This window comes from Microtus ochrogaster (genome assembly GCF_000317375.1).
Source record: "Microtus ochrogaster isolate Prairie Vole_2 chromosome 6 unlocalized genomic scaffold, MicOch1.0 chr6_random_2, whole genome shotgun sequence".
NCBI classification, from domain to species: Eukaryota; Metazoa; Chordata; class Mammalia; order Rodentia; family Cricetidae; genus Microtus; species Microtus ochrogaster.
The window spans coordinates 13,867,850-13,876,068 of NW_004949095.1; the positions used below are offsets into that span (position 1 = coordinate 13,867,850).

Here is an 8,219-nt window from a genome sequence, read left to right on the forward strand (position 1 = left end):
GCATCTCACTTCTGTAACCTCGCTTCTGCTCCCTTTACCCTATAAAAACCCGCTACCCCAGCCTGACAGCGCGCCAGTCCTCCGAGAGACTTGGACGTCCCAGGTACCTGTGTATCTGAATAAACCTCTTGCTGTTTGCATCCGCACAAGTGGTCTCGCTGTTCCTTGGGAAGGGTCTCCCCAGACTGAAAGACACTCTCTGAGGTCTTTCACTTATTTAGCAAAACAACAGTAATAGATTCTCCCCATAGGGCTCATGGCCTTCCATGGATTTAGTTTTAAAGGTAAATTGGTCAAGATATTGCTGAGCATAGTGAGACGATTGTACAGTGAGAGGAGCGATGGGTGTGTAATCACGAAGGCCTGAGTGCAAACTGTAACTCTGCTATCATATGAGTGGCCTTGGTGTTGGGAGGATTAAATTAAATAATAAAGCTGAAACAGCTGGCATTATCTGTGATATTTGGCAGTGGCATAATAATTGCTACCAGCTCTACCACTGGAGCAAAATATCTGAAGAAAATCATATTTAAAAAAATAAGGGTGCTCTTTCGGCCATCTTGGCGCCTGTGGAGGCCTGCTGGGAACAGGACTTCTAAAGGACAGTATGTCTGGAAGGCTGTGGTGCAAGGCCACTTTTGCTGGCTATAAGCGAGGTCTCCGGAACCAGAGAGAGCACACAGCTCTCCTTAAAATTGAAGGTGTTTATGCCAGAGATAAAACTGAATTCTACTTGGGCAAGAGCTGCGCTTATGTGTATAAAGCAAAGAACAACTCAGTGACACCTGGAGGCAAACCAAACAAAACCAGAGTGATCTGGGGAAAAGTAACTCGGGCCCGTGGAAACAGTGGCATGGTCCACGCCAAATTCCTATAAAGGCCATTGGACAAAGAATCCGTGTGATGCTGTACCCATTAAATAAATAAAAGTGGATTTGTGCTCTTGTAAATAAATAAATAAATAAATAAATAAATAAATAAATAAGGATTTATTTTGACCTCTTGTTTTGGAGCTTTTGGTCCCACAGTTGGTTAGTCTTGTTGCTTTGGACCTGTGATAAGGTGGTGTATGCCAGTGGGCACGTGAAGCTGAGGTAGCTACTCATCTGAGGAAGTAAAGGGAGAGAGGAGACTTACACTCAGCTTTGGGGGCATACCCCCTAACAACTTAAAACCTCCACTTGGCTCTATCTCTCCAAGGTTGAGGCTGGAGGCCAAGGCTTACAGGCATGTCCAACCTTTTGACATTGCCTTGAGAACTGTGTAATTGAGTTAGAAAAATAACAACAACCGAAAGACCCTCATAATGTGTAAACCGCTTTGGGTGGCTTACTTAGTCTAGGGGTTGTAACCCACCCTGCAGTCAGTTATTCCAGGGTCCCGGAGAGACACTATCTGAAAAGACATGAGCAAGAGAGAGGAAGAAGGCCAGGCAGATTTGTCGAAGCCTTCGTTTATTAGAGTCAGCGTTACAGCTTATACAGGACAAGGAATTTGGGGAGGGGGCACAGGGGTCTGGGCTCTTGCCACGTGGTTCACATTGGTCACAGAGGCCAGGAGGTTACGAAAGGTCAGGTCACGATTCCTCGGCCAGGAAGTAACAAGTTGACACACCTTAGTTCTCTAGATAGTTTGGAATGTGAGGCGGGTTCCGCTAACAGATAGCTCTCTATTAACAGATATTGGGAGTGGGATAGGCTCTGCCAATAGAACAATTCTAATTATTGTTAGGAGTGAGTGGGGTTCTCTGCTAACTCCTCAGGGCAATGGTTCCTGTAATAATTTTGGTGGGAAAACGGCTCCTGACAATAATGTTATCAGTAAGTTTGTGATTTTGCATTGCGTTGCATTCATAGTGATCTTTAGCAATCCATGGCCTGAGCATGGAAAGTTGGCCTCACGAATTTAACACGTGGGCCTTTGGGGAACCCTTCAGATTCAAATGGTAGCACAGCTACCATTTTTCCTGGAACAATCTTTTCCTGGAACAATCCTAAATTGTATTTCCTATAATTCTCTGGTGAGTGCAAAGCAGCAGGTTTTCTTACCTTGACCGGAAATGGCTTTTTTTTTTCTAAGAAACACCCTGCTATCTACCTCAGCTGCCACAGTGTATTTCCTTACAGCATAACTATTGTCCCCACACCCCTTGGAGAGGTTCTCTTTCCTGGGAACAGTCTCAGTCAGCTTGCTCCAATGCACACTTCAGCAGATTCCGCTCTTGATTATAAGCACCCCCACCACGAATTCAGAGTGCACTGGAATAAACAGGAGGTTGCTTGGCATCTGGCAGAAGTGGAAGCCGGTGAAGCATTCCTAATGGAGCCTGAGTCGGGACTGATAAACTCTCCCAGCTCTTGCAGGCCTAGGCAGGCAAGCACATAGTACTTTCTGATGAAATAGAAAAGTCTACAGAAAAGCCCAAAGCTTCCTTAAAGTGATTCATGTAATATTTTATGACCAAAAGAAGTTACTATTTCTTCTATAAAGTGTCTCACATCTTGTGCTGCAACGCCTTACACTTTTAAAACTATGGCTAAATGTCCGGCTTTGATAACATAAAGGTTAAGCTAGCCCAAATAAGTCATCTGACATCAACAAAAGCTGATATTCAAATAATTGAGAATTATATCATGTAAGCAAAGAACATTTGATGACCTCGCCCGCAGTGCTGGGCTCAATGCCAGCTCTTTCTTCCATGCCACAAGGCTTAATGGGGGAGTTGAGTCAGAGATTTCAGAATGAGATCTTTTTCAAATTCTGACTTTGTTGAATGACTTTTGGGCAGGTGATTTAACCTCTCTTTGTTTCGCCTGCCTTTTAAGTAAAGCGGATTAATCACACCCTGGCATAAAAGGGCCTTCTTATTTTTACTCATTTAGCAAATATTGATAGAATATTGCAGACAGGAGATAAAGAAGCAAAGTTTCTACAGAAGCCCTCACATTTAGGGCTCAAGAGTCTGCTTGCTTGTAAATTTCCTGTTGGCCCTGGTTTACCATGTGGGGAAGTGCAGAATGCTTTCCTCCTGTTCTTGCAGCCCTTTAGTCTTGGCCAAGGTCCTAACACCTCCATTTTGCTCTATCTGGTTAGGCAGATATGCTTCCTCCAGCTAACCGTAGTATGGTAGTTGATTTCCAGTGGCATTCCCACCCCTTCACACACCCCCCGCCCCGGTGCCATGGATGGGAGAAGTGTGCCCGACAGACTTAGTTAAGGCCACACTGGCACACAAGTCCTACCCCAGCGCTCCCCCATGTTCCACTGGCTCCATTCTTAAGTGTTTTACCACTGCCCTGGATTTAGCATTCTCGCTTTGCACCTTTAACAGACCTTAGTCCAAGTCTCTGTTCTTTCTTCTGCTCCACACTGCTTTTGCATGTACTGTTGCAGAGACTTTGCTTGGACCAGATCCTCACTGTTCTACCTGGATCACCCCTGGGTGATGGGCCTGGGCTATAGGAAGAAGCAGGCTGAGTTATCCACAGGATACCAGGCAGTCAACAACATCTCTCCATGGCCTCTACTGCAGTCCCTGCCTCCAGCTTCCTGCTTCTCCTCTGGCCCTGACTTATCTCTGTGATGGTCTGTGATCAGGATGCATAATTTAAATGAACTCTTTCCTCCCCACTGTGCTTTTGGTCGTGAAGTCTTCTACAGCCATAGAAAGCAAGCTAGGGACACAGGACTCGAGACAGGCTCTGCTCCAGCAGGTTTGTGGTCAATGCTTTGTTTTACCAATCCTAAATTCTGAAACTCTCAGTTGGACTAACTCATAGCCAGTAAGGGAACAAAATTAGCAGTCTGAATGGTACTGAATCTAAGATCCTGTTGACTGCGAGATACACTAAGACTTTATGAAACATACAGACAGCAAATATACAGCACCATGCTTCTGTATCAAGAATATTCTTATTCACAGGAAATAATTCTTTTAGGCTTGAATGTTCTGATGAATTGATGTTCTGCCCATTGGATGAGTTGGTTATACTATCCTCTCAGTGTCTTAAAATCTGATTACTCTTTCTCAGGAGTTTGAGTATTCTCTTCTGCTTTTGGTAGACTGTGCTTTGCTCTCGGTGTGTTTTTTTTTTTTGCCCCCAAGGCTCATGCATCATGGCTTCATCCTCATCTTGCTGTGTTGAGGTGAGAGGACTTTGGAGTAGTGGGGCCCTTGAAATCACTGGGAGGGTGTCCTAGAAGGGAGTAATGCTGGCAAACGGAGTTAGTTCTTTGTAGAGTTGGTAGCCAACCAGCAAAGCAACCTTCCGTGCTCGGCTGCCTTGAAGGCAATTGTTTCCCTTCTTGCTTCTCTGACAGGAAGACATACTGGGGCCTTACTAGAGACTGTACCATAAGATTAGCTGTCCTGTTTCTTGTCACCTTTTCAACTACCACTAGCTGTAGCTCCCACTGAACAGCCATGGAATGTTCTTGCAAATAATACTGAGGCACAGTCATGAGTATGTGTTTTCTGGGGCTGCTCCCTAGCTACAGTGGAAGCGCCGAGTGTTTGCATGAGGTTGCGTCTTCCTCTGGGCCTGAATTATTTACTCTCTGGTCCATAAAGAGAGCTTGCCAACTCTTTTTCTTGCAAGCTTGATTTTAACAATTGCCTATGTAATTAAAATCTAGCTGAGGCATAATTCATTTTCTCTGTGCTGCTGGGCTCTGTATTTGTATTATTTATGTGTATTTTCAGTTTTATGGTGTTATTTGTACTTTAATATCTTACTTTAAAAAATAAGATTATGAAATTTATGAAAACAGATGACATAACATGTCTCTTTGAAATGCCAACTGTATAAACCATATCAAGTAGCAAATTGGTTTCCATGGGTCTAAACCTTCCCTACCCCGTTGTACCTTGCACCCCTTTAAGAAAGTTCTCCCTGCCGTGGGTTTGGACTAAGTGTTCCTCTTTTGAACATAGTCTGTGCTTTATCTGTACTTTATTTGTGGAACTTAGAATTTTCTATCTTGAATTTCATTGCATAGTGTACATTGCTTATCTATCTCTCTGCTGTATATCTGATTGTTTTATAGAGGGATATGTTGATTGTAAAGGCACTGATGGAAGATAGGGCACAGATGATTAAGTTATTAACCTTTAAAAGACATCATTGCATTTTTAAATTATGAAGAGTGAAATTGCCTAACAGAAGCTAAAAGATAGGAGGTCCAGAGTATGGGCGAGGAAGTCTCCAGCAGTCGGAGAAACAGCTTCGGCATTGGGTGAACAGGGAGCCAAAGAACTGGAAACCGCTTCATGCGGGTGGAGGTAGGTGAATGGCAAAGTGATCACTTTCAGTTCGTGGTTTTTATTTTTTCCAGTGAAATAAAAAGCAAGATTATTTGGTAAGAATGAGGAGTGACATGGCTGAGGAAGGTCATACAACATTATAATACATTATAGAGGCGGAATAAAAAGCAGTGCGTGCATGGGTTAATTTTGTCTATGGCTACATAAAAATTATAAGTTAAAATGATAGAAAGCCACTGTTTTTCACTCTGCTCTTTCATTTGGTCCTGAAAACAGTCACCTATACTGCAGTTCTTCCACATCATCAGACAGAAAGCAAGGCGTACCTGCCCTTCTGAGAAATCAAAGCGTAGAGATAACCACATTCCCCTGAACGGTCCAGTTTAAGTTGGACCAATAACACTAAAAGTACTTTATGAAGTAACTTGATGCTCAGTCCTCTGTTCTGTCTCCTTGCCCTCATCTTACAAGCAAAACAACTTTGGTACTATCCAGTTACCACTCTCCTTTCTTTCTTAATGCATAGAGACATTAGAAGAATATAGAAAACTGTCATCAAAATTCATAACACTTGTTGGAGACATGATATATTGGTCATCTTTTTGTGTTAAGCTCTGAAGCATTCATCTTGGTCAGAGATGTCTGTGAATCTAGAACCCTTATCCACTTAAACTTTGAATATTTGTTTGCAGTTTGGTGTAGAGAGAAGAGGGGGTTCATCATGCATGCGAGTGCATGCTCTTAACAAGAATTTCCATTTTCACCACTCATGTCTAGGTTCTTTTTGTTTTTTTGAGACAGAGTTTCTCTGTAGCTTTGGAGCCTGTACCGGAACTTACTCTGTAGACGAGACTGGCCTTGAATTCACTGAGATCCACCTGTTTCTGCCTTCTGAGTGCTGGGATTAAAGGCCTGTGCCACCACGGCCCAGCTCCTGTCCAGGTTTAAAGGGTTCATTGCATTAAACACTTGCTGGCTGTTGTGTAGTAGAGAGGGTGAATTGCAGGTGGGGCTTTCCTTGTTGAGGTTTGTTTGCAGTTGAGCCATCCAGAGGAAGACAATTTCAATATAGAACAGAAATGTCTAACAAGAGAGAAAGTGTTCCCTCTTGCCAGCTGTGGTAGCACATGTGTGTAACTTAGGAAGCACAGGCAGGAGAAAAGTCTGAGGCTAGGTGGGTTCACAGAGTGAGTTCAAGGTCACCCAGCAAGCAAACTAAAAAAAACCTCTACCGTGTCTTCTTGTAGAGTAGGCACTGTTCTCGTGAGAACAGACGATACACGTAGGAAGTCAAACTTGATAGAGAAGCTGTTTTTATCATAAACTCACATAAAAATAGATGTCTAAAGTTTTTGGGTTTTTTTTTTCTTTTTGATTTTTTGAGACAGGGTTTCTCTGTAACTTTGTAGCCTGTCCTGGAACTCGCTCTGTAGATCAGGCTGGCCTCAAACTCACAGAGATCTGCCTGCCTCTGCCTCGCGGGTACTGGGATAAAAGGCGTGCGCCACCACTGCCCAGCAATGTCTAAAGCGTTTTCAAGTCGGGGCCAACAGAAACGACTCAGAAGCTAAGTGTACTTGCTTCTGTCCCCAAGGACTCAACGGCTTGTAGCCCCAGTTCCATAGGATTTGACATCTGCTTTCAGCCTCCACAGGAGTCTGTATACACATAACAAAAATATAAATAAAAATATTTACATTTTTTAAATTAAAATTTTAAATTTTATGTGTGTGGGTGTTTTGTCTCCATGTGTGTTGTGTGTATGTACATCACAAGTATGCCTGGTGCCTGCAGAGGCGGGTGAATCTCTGTGATATTTTTTAGGCCAGCTTGGTCTACATACTAAGATCTCGGCTAGCTAAGGTACTTAGGAGACCCCATCTATCTCAACCATAGCAAAACAAACAAACAAACAAACAAACACAACCATAACAACTGTGGCCAGAGTTCCCAGCCTAGGCCTTCTTCCTCACCTCCCATTTGCTGCTGTGTGGCTCTGGATGAGTTAAACTTGTGCTTGGTTTCCTTATGAAAAACAGTGGTTATGCCCACTCGCCAGAGCATGGTCAAACTCCCAGTGGCCTGCCCCTTAAAACTGAGCCCTTTCCCTCCCATACCCCCGCCAGAAGCCATCAATTGTGGAGAGCCAACTTCAGCACCCTTGCCACACATTTTCTCTTCGACGGCCTCCTGTTTAGGCTGCTATTTGGGGCTGAGGTTGGCGGATAGTAGAGGTTGTCACAGAATCCTTCCGTGTCCCTCTTTTTCAACTATGTATCTGCACTCATCCATACCATACAAATACAGTTGATATTATCCTTGCTCTTCACTGTCGTTGGGAACAGGGGTCATGGGCTTCACACAATCTCTGGACACAGCACAGACCGCAAACATGGTCCCTGGCTGCGGAAGGACCACGGACCCAGACAAGGCCCTCGGAGGCAGCACAGACCACACACATCCATATGGACCCTGGAGATAAAACCCAGCTTTTACACGGGTCTAGTGGAATGATAATCCAATGTATCAGACACAGTGTGGAAGTAGCAAACCATTTTAGAAAACAATTAATGGAAGGGAATTAAAAGCCATAAAAATGGTCAGGCGGTGGTGGCACTCAGGAGGCAGAGGCAGGCGAATCTCTGTGAGTTCAAGGCCAGCCTGGTCTACAGGGGTAGTTCCAGGACAGGCTGTTGTGGTGGTTGTTTTTCAGCAGTTTTTGTGGTTTTATTTAAACATGGATTAAAACATGCATGCAAGCTATGGTAGCCCGGCATTGGGGTCGGTGGCTCTGGTGGCATTGGGGTCGGTGGCTCTGGTGGCATTGGGGTTGGTGACTCTGGTGGTGTTGGGGTCGGTGACTCTGGTGGCATTGGGCTTGGAGGCTCTGGTGGCATTGGGGTTGGTGGCTCTGGTGGCATTGGGGTTGGAGGCTCTGGTGGCATTGGGGTTGGTG

At 44.3% G+C, this 8,219-nt stretch overlaps 2 pseudogenes; one reads left to right on the plus strand and one right to left on the minus strand.

The window, feature by feature from the left end:
- Nucleotides 1-544: 544 nt before the first annotated feature.
- LOC106144256 lies at nt 545-877 on the plus strand (annotated as a pseudogene).
- A 6,699-nt stretch (nt 878-7,576) lies between these two features.
- Nucleotides 7,577-8,219, minus strand: part of LOC101983924 — a 1,633-nt pseudogene continuing 990 nt past the window's right edge.